Source organism: Heloderma suspectum, chromosome Z, assembly GCF_057233095.1.
Source record: "Heloderma suspectum isolate Gila_16-S chromosome Z, 16-S_ref, whole genome shotgun sequence".
Taxonomy (NCBI): domain Eukaryota; kingdom Metazoa; phylum Chordata; class Lepidosauria; order Squamata; family Helodermatidae; genus Heloderma; species Heloderma suspectum.
This window is the reverse complement of record NC_139476.1, coordinates 18,493,489-18,506,532: the sequence shown is the minus strand read 5'-3', so window position 1 is coordinate 18,506,532 and position 13,044 is coordinate 18,493,489. Positions and strand designations below refer to the sequence as shown.

At 50.5% G+C, this 13,044-nt stretch overlaps 1 protein-coding gene across 17 annotated transcripts in view; it reads left to right on the top strand.

The window, feature by feature from the left end:
* Positions 1–726: 726 nt before the first annotated feature.
* The window catches only part of MYO9B (myosin IXB), an 88,634-nt gene continuing 76,316 nt past the window's right edge, over positions 727–13,044 (top strand). For 16 of the 17 annotated variants that reach the window (XM_084825443.1, XM_084825440.1, XM_084825436.1 and 13 more), the window contains exon 1: positions 750–836. The gene's annotated coding sequence lies outside the window, so the exon portion shown is untranslated. Of the gene's footprint in view, positions 837–13,044 lie in introns of all 17 variants that reach the window. The other variant, XM_084825447.1, reaches the window with a different exon arrangement.

The window sequence follows — 13,044 nt, the reverse complement described above, 5'->3', positions numbered from 1 at the left end:
TTCTTGCATAGCGCAGGGGCTGGACCCGGTGGCCTTGCAGCCCCTTCCAGCCCTGCGGTTCTGCGATTCTATAGGGATGCCCTGGCTCGGAGTCCTGCACTGGGCAGGGGGTTGGACTCGGTGGCCTTGCAGCCCCTTCCAGCCCTGCGGTTCTGCGATTCTATAGGGATGCCCTGGCTCGGAGTCCTGCACTGGGCAGGGGGTTGGACTCGGTGGCCTTGCAGCCCCTTCCAGCCCTGCGGTTCTGTGATTCTATAGGGATGCCCTGGCTCGGAGTCCTGCACTGGGCAGGGGGTTGGACTCGGTGGCCTTGCAGCCCCTTCCAGCCCTGCGGTTCTGCGATTCCGTGGTCCTCGAGGAAGCTCTTCCTGAAGGAGAAGTCGTCCTTTCGCGGAGCTGTATCAGCCGGCGAGGTCGGAAAGGGGGTTGGGCGCGCCCCTGCCCGCGCGCTCGGGGTGCCCGCCTCTGTGCCGAGGCCCTTCCTCGACCCGGCTGAGCCCCTGGGCCGGCGCCTTCTGGGTCCTGGCCGAGGCCCGGGCTGGGTGGGCCGCCCCGCCACAATCCGAGGCACCGGCCTCCACTGGCGGGAGGGGAGGAGTCCGGCGAGCGGGGCGGGCGCAGGGGAGCCATGAGGCGGCTCGGCGGCAGCGCGCCTGCGCGGCTCTATTCCCCCGCCGCCGGCGCCCGCCCTCCCGGTCCGCGCGTGCGCCGTGTCCGTCGCGCCCTCCGCGCAACCCGGAAGTGGCTCGCGCCGCCTCAGCCGCGGGCGGGGCCGGGCGCAGGCGGCTCGGCGCAGGCGGGGAGTCGCCACCGCCCGCCCGTCCGCCTCCCTCCAGGTAGGTCCGCGGCCGCTGTGAGGGGAATGGGGGCGGCTCCGGGGGGGGCTGGGGCTGGGGCTGGGGCTGGGGCGGCGGGGGCGCTGAAAAGGAGGGGGCGCGTAGCTCCCCTGAGGCAATGTGGCCGCCCTGTTGGGCCGCCCCCGCGAGGTGGTTTGGGGGGGGGGGTTGCGCAGGGGATTGGGCGGGAGTTCCCGGGTGGAGCCTTCTGGGCTTGGGGGTGGGGATTGAGGGGGCGACTGGGAGGGGGCAGTTCGGGGAGGAGCAGCAGGGATTGGGGCCTGTGCCTGTTATCGCTGTGAGGGAACGGGGGGGGCGCGCAGGGCCGTTTGGAGGGGAGCGGGGGCCACTGGGGGCAGTTGGGGAAGCGCCGCTTGGGCGCTTGGGGAGGGAAGCAGCTGGGGACAGGGGAGGGGCGTGGGTGGGTGGGCTGTTTCCCTGAGGGAAAGTGGGGAGGGGGTCTTGATCTTTGGGGGCAGGGGTTGGGGGGCCGTTTGGAGGGAAGCAGGGGGGACTGGGGGCAGTTGGGGGATTCAGTGGGAGGGAATGGATGTGCGCTGTTGCTGGGGAGTACCTGTGGGGCCGGGGGGCGATACTGGGGGTCTGAGAGCACCGGAGCTGTGATGGTGCAATTGCGGTGAGGGGGCTGGGCCCTGCGGGGGGATTCTCCGCGCCCTGGGGTCAGGGTCTGATTCACAGGCATGGGGTGAATTTGGAGGGGGCAGTTGCTGTGGGCTGTGGGTGGGGACAGAGTCTGGAGGCTGCTGTGCTGTGAGGGGCCAGCAAGTAGCTAAGGTGTTGCTGTGGGAAGGCTGCCAAAGGGTCATGGATATACATGCGCATCTGTGGGGAGAGGCTTGGGGTGAGATTCTCTGGAGGAGCATGAAGCGGGATGTCTGGGTAGGTTTGTGGCCATGGAAGAGGTCCTCTGGGGCGGGCAAGTGTGTAGAGAAGGAGAGGCGGTGTTATAGGTGTGGGGCCGTGTGCATATGGACATCTTGGGGGCAAGGACCGTATATAGGATTGTTTGAAAGGACATGGGGTGGGAGATTTGGGGTCAATTTGGAGGGTGTAGGCAGAACTTTGTGGAACAATACGGAGGGTTGCAGCTATTCACAACTCTTCCCACCCTCTTCTCTCTTGAAGGACCAGGTCAGGTGGGCCTTGTTGATCTTGTTGATAGATAGGGGAAGCCCCACATGTCAAGAGCTCTAGTACATATATTGTAAGCTCCTCAGGGCAAAGATCTGTGTGGCCGTTCTCTGCACTCTCTCAGATCTCCCTCCTGAGGAGATTACAATGTGTGTATTTTTACAGTGAAGGAGACAGCTGAGGGAGCAATAGCGTGGTGAGTTCTCTGCATGACTCTAGATGTGCTCTGTGTTTCAGACACTGGTTGTGGGCATTTAAATAATATTTAAGGGTGCATGGCCTACTTTACCATTTATGGTGGAGGAATCTTGGCTCTTTGCAAGAGAGATCTGCTTTCTGTAATTTTCTGGTATGACCTTGGGCCTCAGAAACCTGCCCTGCCCCCTGGGTGCCTCTTTGTTCCCTTCCCTACAATTAAGGTCCGTGGTTGGGCTCTCCCGCCCAACAGCCTTGGGCTAAAGATCCTGCCCACGTTTCCAAAGAGCAGTCCCAATGGAGGCTGTACCATCTTACATCAGCTTGCCTAGCAGACATATTACTAATAAGACTGTCCCGCTCTGGCCGTCTGACTCGTCTGGAGACTCTTATGATGGTAGCAGAGGGCTGGGAGGTGGTGTCTGGTTCTCCAACAGATGTGGAAAGCCCCCCCTTAAGCAGCCCCCTTGGAGCTGGTTGGCATCCACTTTGCTTCTTCCCTGTCCTGTGTGTTTGAAATTGCGTCCTGGCACTCAGACCAGAGATTTGGGGCCTGTGGCTAAAACATGCTGGTGGAGTTGCAAGTCTCAAGATGACGACATGAGGCAACTTTGCATTCCATGAGGCCTAGGAATGCTCACACCCATGTGGTTTGGGCATCTGTTGACTTTTCTTCATAGCAGCAAATTTTTAAAACAGATTCCCCCCTGCCCTATGGAATAAGGAGGGCAAAAAAAAATGGCAACCAAGAACATCTAAAATAGTCAAACCTTTGGACTTTTCCCATTTAAAAAGGCTTCACTTTTTAAAATAAATCCTGGCGGGGGAGTAGGCAACTATTGGAATCTTCCAAAGAAATGTGGTTGGGACTGTAAAAAGTCCCAAATGCTTAGCTATGTAAAAACTTCATTCTCGTGGGCCTAGCAGCAATGGCCCAGGATACAATCAGCACCACAGTCAAGAGAGTCAGTACAGCTGCTAGAAGAGTAGTGGTTAGAACTGGTTTCAAATCGATGTCCTCTCCCTCCCTGCAGTCATGAAGTTGCTCTATATCATCCAAACCTACTATGCAGGGCTGTTGTGAGAATAAAGTGATGATAACTCGGTCAGTACTAGCTTGAGGAAGCAGTGGGATGTGAATTAAATGAATACATTAATAAACATGGCCCACCTGATGCCTTAAGTTGTGGGAAATGCACCTTTGCCCACATGTGGGAAAAGGAGCTGCAGGCAGTTCCAGCCAGAATCAATTGTTTGGTTTTGTGTGACCTTTTAAAAAAAAATTATGTTCCTCCATATTTTGTCTCATGCTTCAGGATCTTCCTCCTTTCACCCACCTCTTTCTCGCTTCTGCCTTTGATAGCAGAAGTTTATTCTTGCCTGGGGCAAAAGCGGGGATTGAAGTTAGCATGAGCACCTTTCTCTGTGGGTACATATGAGTCTCTCTGCTTCATTCCCTGCCCCCCAGACTTGGAGTAGGCCCCTCCAGATTTTGAGAGCCTCAGAGGCTCACTTCTCTCACTGTAAGCAAGAGGAACCTCAGCACCACCCCCAGCATTGCTCGGCTGCAGATGTTCTTGATAACTTCCTCTCTGTTCCAAATTGAGCCATGCGCTTTACACGGAGTCTGGAGGATGACTGGCTGACTAAACAAAGAGATCTTTTCTTTTTTTCCCAAGGGTTGACTAGGTTCTTTTTTCTGTGTCAGTCAAATCAGCCCCCAAACCAGCCTCTTCATGATGTGCTGTATGACTGGGCTGGCAAGGCTTCCCCTTCAAGTCATGCCACAGAACCTAAAACACTTGTCTAGCTGAATAATTTAAAGGAAGTTAAACGCTGCCTGCTGAAAAGTGTGTGTATGAAAAAGAGATGCACGTATCTGGTGGCTGAAATTTTAAACAGGCTGGGGTTTCTGATAAACCGTGATTCATGGATGAGGCTAGCTGAATAATCAGGTCTATGAATAAACTGTTTGACATGTGTTTATAATGCTGCAAATACCCATCCTTTTATTTATTATTTAGATTGATGCTCCATTTTCCAACTAGAGTCCTCAAAGTGGCTTATGTTATTTGTAAAATACGAGAGATAACAGCAAGGACCATATGGTCGAAAAACAAAACTGAGCAGCACAACTGACTTCACTGGAGCAGGATCTCCATAACCTATTACTCAAGAACCCTAAGCTGATGTTTCTTCTCACAGGGCAGTGAATGTCTATTAGGCCTGTGGGGGCAGGGGCAGTCCAGACGAGGAGGTCCTGGAGGTCTCTTGGCCTGCTCCTGTCTCCCTTGCTCTTGCAAGGCAGTTGATGTCAGTTATTGATCCGGTTCGCACACAACACCAATTTGTGGGTTATTTAACTAACAAATCATAGAATCATAGAATAGTAGGGTTGGAAGGGGCCTACAAGGCCATCGAGTCCAACCCCCTGCTCAATGCAGGAATCCAAGTCAGAGCATCCCTGACAAATGGCTGTCCAGCCTTGTCTTGAAGGCCTCCAGTGTGGGAGAAAATCATAGGTTAACTTTGTGTTGTTTAACCTCTAAACACCCAAAGGGTCCAGGTTTGGACGTCATTCTCACAGCCTATGAATGGGGTGATTGTAGCTTATTTACGGAAAGCAGAAGTGAGGAGCGTGCTGGTGGCAGGGTGCTCATGCCTGCTTGTGCCCAGCAACTCATGGGTTAAACAATCCATGGGTTGTCATCACGTGCAAACCGGGTCATTGTATTTCATACTGGGTGGCAAGGGGGCAGATCATAAAACTTTGGTTGTCTTCTGTTTCGCACATAACACTAACCCGTGATTTATTTCACCCATGGGTTATTGAATTCTGGGTTGTTGTAATGTGTGGCCACACAAACAAAACATGGTTTGTTAACAACAGACCACCCAGAAAGAGAACCCATGGTTTGTTGTTGGGTTGTGAACTCTGGGTTGCTTAAACCATGGGTTGTCATTATGTATAAATCCAGAACCGTGGGTTGTTCATGGGCTGTTTCCAGGCTTCAGAGACAGGCAAAAGTATGTAAAAAACCCAGCTGCTCTATATGGCAGTACTACAACGCTGCAAAGGCATCTGGGATCTAGGGTGGGAGCGGGTGAAGGAGGAGGGAAATAAACAACTCAGAGCTTGAGAAAACAAACCATGGCTTGTCTGCCAATCGAACCCTGGATATTGCAACAAGCCATGTGCGAACCAGGTCTAATTCTAGATGTTCATTTAACCATATTCAGGAGACTGGGGCTTGGTTGAGGGACTAAAGGTTGTTTAACCCTCGAATAACCCACAATGCCTGGGTTCGGACAACACAGCACGTGGCGTGCGCTGCAGCTCATTGTTGGTTAAATAGCCCACTACGATGAGCCAGCTGTGTCATGCAAACTGGGTCTCTCTCTCTCCCCTTCTCCCTGCTTCAGTTTTGACAAAAGATGACTGTAATGACGCTTTTAGGGCACAATCCTATGCATGTTTAGATGGAAAAAAAGGCCTACAACTCCCAGCATGCCCCAGCTAGCATGGCTGGCTGGGGCATGCTGGGAGTTGTAGGCCTTTTTTTCCATCTAAACATGCATAGGATTGTGCTCTTAGAAACGAAATAGCTCATTCTCCCAAGTTCAGTTTGCAGATTGAACGTACGTATGTGTACATTTGTCCCAATCAGCATCTGTGCAGATGTTGTGTCTGGGGTGATAAATCTAGGGTGCTTTTGTGGACATTCATATCTATCCATCATTATACCCTTGGCATTGACAATCCAGTGTTTGCACAAGGATTAGCAAATCTTCATTGTTTGTTTTTTGACTTCCCCTCCATTCATGTTTACCTCCTCTTCTAATGCTGTCAGATGCCTCTTTAGTAATGAAATGGAGCGTGGAGGCATGGATTTAGCCAGCTGGAGTTGTATCCAACACATCTAGAGGGCACCAGCTTGGGGAAGCCTGGTCTGTAGTTTTGAACTGTGTGTGTGTTTTATGCTGTCTTAACAGTGGTGTAAATTCTGCCAGAGCTGAATTACGTCTGTTTTTCTGAAAGGCAAAATGGCATCAAATTGTCAGACTTTTTATGGTATTGGAGTCAGAGGTATATATAGTCAAGTAGCACTCAAAATATTTAGCATCTTTTGACACTTCTTTCCAAACAGTATGTTATTTACATAGTTATACCCCACTTTTCCATGTTGATATTCCAAACAGTTTACAAATAGCTCAATAAAAGTCATGAACAAATCAAGTATCATAAATCATTGTCAGAAAAAGAGAGGGGAAAAAATTGAAGCTTCTTGAATGAAGTGTCTTGAGCGCTTGAAACGTGAAGTACTTAATATTCTAATAATTAGCAGTTAACAGAATGCATTTCAATTCTTGAAATGCACCATATAATTGCTACTCACAAGAACAGTGATTCACATTTCAAGCATTTATTTCAGATAATTTCTATATTGCTTTTCATTTTAAAAAAAACACCAACGCGATTTATAAGATAAAATCATGATAAAATCCAATAAAAGTAAGCAGTAAACAAATAAAACAGTGATAAAACAATAAAACCTCATTAAGACAACCGGGGATAGCTGACAGTAGCACGGTCAGGGAAATGCCTGGACAAATAGATGTGTTTTAAGCTGTCTGCAGACACACTCTTTGCTAGGAGCCTGCCTGAACTCAATGGGGAGATCATTCCACATAGTGGGTGCCACAACTGAGAAGGTCTTCCTCTGCGCCACGGCCAAAAGAGCTTCAATAGGCCACAGTGTGGTCAGCAAGGCCTCCCCTCAGAATGGAGAGACTGGGGCAGCATATACAGGAGAAGGCGGTCTCTCGGATAACCTGGTCCTGAGCTGTTTAGGGCCTTCTAAACCAGCAGTAATGTCTTGGAAATTGCCCGGTAGCTAATTGGCAGCCAGTACAGAGCTTTCAGCACAGGAGTCATGTGTGTGGTAAGAAGCTGTACTGAGCTATCTAGCTGCTGTGTTCTGCAACTTCAGAACCATTCTCAAAAGCAGCCCCACGTAAAGCACATTAGAGAATCCAACCTTGAGGTTACTAGTGCATGGGTTGCTGTGACCAGGCTCTCCCTGTCCAGGAATGGCTGTAGCTGCCCTACCCGCCAAAGCTGGTATTAGGGGCTCTTTGGCACCGAGGGAAGTTGGGTCTTGAGTGACAGATATGAGTCCAAGAGCCCCCCGCCCCCCAACGATGCACCTGTCCCTGTAGGAGGGAGTGCATCTCGGTCCAAGACAGGTATATTGCCCAGCTCCCAGATCTGGGAACCGCCCACCCACAGAGCCTCAGTGTTCCCAGGATTCATAGAATCATAGAATAGTAGGGTTGGAAGGGGCCTACAAGGCCATCGAGTCCAACCCCCTGGTCAATGCAGGAATCCAAGTCCGAGCATCCCTGACAGATGGCTGTACAGCCTCATCTTGAACGCCTCCAGTGTGGGAGAGCCCACCACCTCCCTGGGTCATTGGTTCCATTGTCGTGTTGTTCTAACAGTCAGGAAGTTTTTCCTGATGTTCAGCCGGAATCTAGCTTCCTGTCACTTAAGCCCATTATTCCGTGTCCTGCACTCTGGGATGATCGAGAAGAGATCCTGGCCTTCCTGTCTGTGACAGCCTTTCAAGTCCTTGAAGAGCCCTCTCCTAACTCCCCTCAGCCTTATCTTCTCAAGGCCAAACATGCCCAGTTCTTTCAGTCTCTCTTCATAGGGATTTGTTTCCAGTCCCCTGATCATCTTTGTTGCCCTCCTCTGAACCCTCTCCAGCTTGTCTGCATCCTTCTTAAAATGTGGTGCCCAGAACTGGACACAGTACTCCAGATGAGGCCTAACCAATGCTGTATTATTGAGCCAAGTATCCCCCATCTTGGAACTGTGCATTTGGTTTCTTTTTCCTAGATGCAGAACTTGGCATTTATCCCTATTAAATTTCATTATGTGGTTTTCTGCCCAGTGCTCCAGCCTATCAAGATCACTTTGAATTTTGTTTCTGTCTTCCAAAGTATTAGCTATCCCGCCCAATTTTGTGTCATCTGCAAATGTGTTCAGCATTCCCTGCACCACCTCCTCCAAGTCATTCATAAAAATGTGGAAGAGCACTGGGCCCAGGACTGAGCCCTGCGGTACCCCACTTGTTCCCTCTCCACAATTTGAGAAGGTCCCATTGATAAGCACTCCTTGAGTCCGTTTCTGTAGCCAACTGTGGATCCACCGGATCGTTGTTTCATCTAGCCCACTTTGAGCTAGTTTGCTCATCAGGATATCATGGGGCACTTTGTCGAAAGCTTTGCTGAAGTCAAGGTATATGATGTCTACAGCATTCCCACAGTCCACAAGGGAGGTGACTTGATCCAAAAATGAGATCAGATTCGTTTGGCAGGATTTTTCTTGACAAATCCATGTTGGCTTTGAGTAATCACTGCCTTGTTTTCAAGGTGCTTCCAGATGGATTGCTTTATCATCTGCTCCAGAATTTTCCCAGGGATTGATGTCAGACAGACTGGTCTGTAGTTTCCAGGTTTCTCCTTTTTACCCTTTTTGAAGATAGGGACAGCATTCGCCCTCCTCCAGTCATCTGGCACTTCCCCCATCCTCCATGATTTCTCAAAGAGAATAGACAGTGGTTCTGAGAGTTCTACTGCCAGTTCCTTTATGACTCTAGGATGCAGTTCATCTGGCCCTGGAGATTTGAACTCATTCCAAGTAATTCGGTGTTCCTTGACCATATGCCTATCAATCTCAAGCTGCAATCCTGTCCCTTCAGCCTGTACTTCGCCTTTGCCAGGGGGGTCATAGACCCTCTTTTGGGAGAAGACTGAGCCAAAGTAGGAATTGAGCACCTCTGCCTTTTTTTTGTCCCCTATTATCATTTTGCCATCTTTATTTAATAGCTGAACCACCATTTCTTTCCTCTGCCTTTTACTATGCACGTAGCTGAACAAAGCCTTTTTGTTGTTTTTAGCTTCCCTCGCTAACCTCAGCTCGTTCTCAGCTTTAGCCTTCCTGACGCCATCCCTGCAATTCTGTGCTACCTGCCTGCACTCTTCCTTTGTTACTTGGCCTTCTTTCCACTTCCTTTATGTGTCCTGTTTTGTTTTCAGGTAATCTCTAAGCTTCTTGTGAAGCCACATGGGCTTCTTCTGCTGTCTTCCACCTTTTCTTCTTGTTGGAATGGTTTGTAAATGTGCCTTGAGAATTTCCTTTTTTAAAAGCTCCCACCCATCTTGGACTCCTTTTCTCGTTAGAGTCGCTTGCCATGGGACCTTACTGATCATTGTTCTGAGTTTATAAAAATCAGCTTTCCTAAAATCCAAGGTACGCGCTTGACGACACTCGTCTTTCGCTTCCCTTAGAACCAAGAACTCAAGTACAACATGGTCGCTTTCCCCCAGAGTTCCTGTAACTGCTACTTTCTCCACTAAGTCACCTCTGTTGGTTAGGATCAAGTCAAGGATAGCCGATCCTCTAGTTCCTTCCTCTCCTTTCTGTAGGAGGAAGTTATCCGCCACACAAGTCAGGAATTTCCTGGAGGGGCCATGTTTTGCAGAAACATTCAGTTTGAGTTGGCTGGCCCTCATCCAGCCCACCACGGTGTCCAGGCAGGCGCTCGTCATAGCTGTTCACAGCTACACCTGACTCAGACTGAGGAATAGACCCGGGTGTCATCCGCATATTGATTACACTTTGCCTCAGATCCCCTAATGACCCAATCCAATGGCTTCATATAGATGTTAAAAAGCATTGGTGACAGCACAGTTGCCAGGGGGCCAAGGCACAATCCCCCAGTGCCGTTCTCTGGAACTGACCTTGCAGGTAGGAATGGAACTACTGCAATACAGTGCCCCCTAATCCAGCATCACGGAGCCAGTCCAGGAGAATATCATAGTCAAGGGTATCAAAAGCTGCTAAGAGATCAAGGGGAAGCAACAGGGTCACACGCCCCCTGCCCCTCAAAGTGCATCATATACACTATCTTAGCAACCTTTATAACTTTGTAAAGTAGGCCAGTGCTATATCATTTCTGATCTCGGAAGCTAAGCAGTGTCAGCCCTGGTTAGCACTCGGATGGGTGACTGTCTGGGAATCAGGCTTCCTGCATTGAGCAGGGGGTTGGACTTGATGGTCTTGTAGGCCCCTTCCAACCCTTTTCTTGTACTGAGTCAGAACATTGGTCCCCCAGCCCAGTATGATCAATTCGAACTCATTGGTTCTAACTTGCTGTGCACCCCCCAAGTTCTTTGCCGGAGGCCCCTTTCCCAGCTAATGGCCCTGGAGATTCTTGTTTACTGGAGATTAAGCCTGCAAAGAATAGTTTCTCCAACTGATACATGGGTTTTCCATGTGGCATATGTGAGGGTGCACAAAAGGGGCTGCGGCTGAGAAATGCAGTTGTCTGAGGCTGCCCCACGAGGACATTGCTGAGGTGAGGTTTGAACTGGGGCCTTCATAGCCACCTTGCTGTGCCAGCATTCCTTATTTGTAGGCTGCTGGGGACTAGGAAGAGCCATCCTCCCACACAAGCTGAGGTATGGGCTGTGGTGCCTTCTTTGCCCCAATCTTTGGCCGCACGCACTGCAATGGAGGCATTCAGGGGAGGACCGTCGCTCCGTGGCAGATTTCCATGCAGAAGATCCCAGGTTCAATCCCCAGCATTTCCAAGCAAGGCTGGAAAAAACTCTCCAGAACCCAGGAGAGGTGCTTATGCCACTCCGTGCTCTGTAGACAATACAGGGTCTGATTCAGGGTCAGACCGCTTCCTGTATCCGCAGTAGCTGTGACTGTGAGGTGTTTAGTGTTCTGGGGAATTCTCCCTGCCCTTTTTTGTTTGTTTAGCTTTTTGCATAGGCTTGGCACCTGGGGCCCTCTGAGGTCTCCCATCTCTACAGCTTACCAATAAGTGTGTTTGTGTTAAGTGAGTTATTTGATGCAGTTGCTTCTGTGAAAACCCTACCTCCTCCAGAAGAAAATAAAAAAGACCCCCAGTACAGGAATATGGGCAAAAATGGAGAGAGAGCTAAAATGTTCAGTCTGTCCTCTCCCCCCCCCCCCCCCGCCAATGCACAATTTAGTTGTAATGGTAGCTTTCCCTTTTTAGCTTTGGCATGATTCACTAGTTAAACATGCAGCTTAAAATTGCGGGTTTCTGTAGACTAAGCTACTACTTCAGATGGAGTGGGGGCAGGCACTCTGCTGTGTTTTCCAGGAGCTGTGAGATACGCGAGATAAGGGGTCTCTTTGCGCTCTGGATAGTGAGATTCCCAGAACAGGCTGAGCATAGCTGCGGCTTAAACTTTGAGCCTCCGCAAGAGCTAGTTTGGAACTGGTCGTTGGTTTTTTAGAATTGGCTCAGAGCGCTTGGCATTTATTTATTTATTTATTTATTGCATTTCTACCCTGCCTTTCTCCCTCTCGCAAGGAACTCAAGGCGGCTTACATTATCCTCCTCCTCACCGTTGTATCCTCACAACAACAACCCTGTGAGGTGGGTTGGGCTGAGAGTCTGTGACTGGCCCAAAGTCACCCAGTGAGCTTCCATGGCCAAGTGGGGACTAGAACCCGGATCTCCCGGCTCCCAGTCCGTCACCTCGCCACTACACTACACTGGCTCTCAACACTGGCATAAAGGGAGAAGTCAGTAAACGGCTCTTGCAAATGTCTAAGCCAGGCACATGCTGCCGTTCCTTTAGAGCAGGGTTGAGCAAACTTTTTTGCCCAAAGGGCCATGTGTATCCCTGCCACTGGTGACACAAAATCTCAGCAATCTCAGTAGCGACACCTGGGAGGGGGGAGGTTAAAGCCTTTCGCAGCCCCAGAGCGCTGATTCTCCAGCGGCCTTGGCAGCATCAAGATCGCCGGGGGGTCGGGGACCAGCTTTACCCTCACCCCCTATGATCCCCTCTAGGATTGCTGTTTCCTCACTGCTAGTAGCAGCAGGAAACAGAGATCTCCGGAGCACGGGGTTTGGGGATGGGGAGGTTAAAACCCCTCCCAGCCCTCCCTCAATCTCCTCCAAGGTGGGGAATCTGCATCAGGATCGCTGTGTGTGTGTTGGGGGGTGTGGGAATGAAAGCCTCTTCCTCTGCTGCAGCAACCTTGACTGGGATTGCTGTCTAGCAGTGCCAGAAAGGGGGTGGGGCTGTGGCTCCCTGGGGCTTGCAGGCTGCATGCTTTGGAGCATAGCCACTCTGCTGCTTTTCCTGAAATGGCCGCTATTTTCCCCAGTCTCCCCTTAAAGGAGAGTCCCTCCCTTGACAAACAGAATGCTTGCTTGTTGCTCTGAATTGGAAGGAACTGTCACTTTAGTTTTAGCCCACACACACTCACATGGCCTGAGAGAGAGGGGATTGGCATGGAAAGCATTCCTCCTCTTCGTTGCAAGCCTCCAAAGGCAGAGATCCTAGTTTCCCTCTGAGGCTGCAGCAGCATGGGCTTGCTGAGGGAGTATGCCATGCATTCCCAAGGAAGGAAGGAGCTCTTTGAATATCCATCTGCCTTGAAAATGGCCTGTTCTCTCCCTGCCCACTCATTCTAATAACACTCAGACATGCATGGAGCGAACTTGGTTAATTCTTCATTTCTCCTTATGTAGATGTGTGTAGTGATCACGTTGCAGCTGGTTCATTTCGCCAAAGCCTACCACCAGAAAACACAAAGCCTTTTCTGTCTTGATCCCGCTTCTGAGTTGCATCATGGGGTGCCTGTTTAGTAAATCTACACTTAGCATGAACTAGGTCAGGTTCACGACTCTCCCCTGTCTTATCTCACTTCTCCAGAGCTGGAGGGGGTCTCCTTACCTGCCCTCCCCAAGACTTGGGTATGGGATTCTGTCTTCCAGGACTGGGTGTGAGGGACTATCTG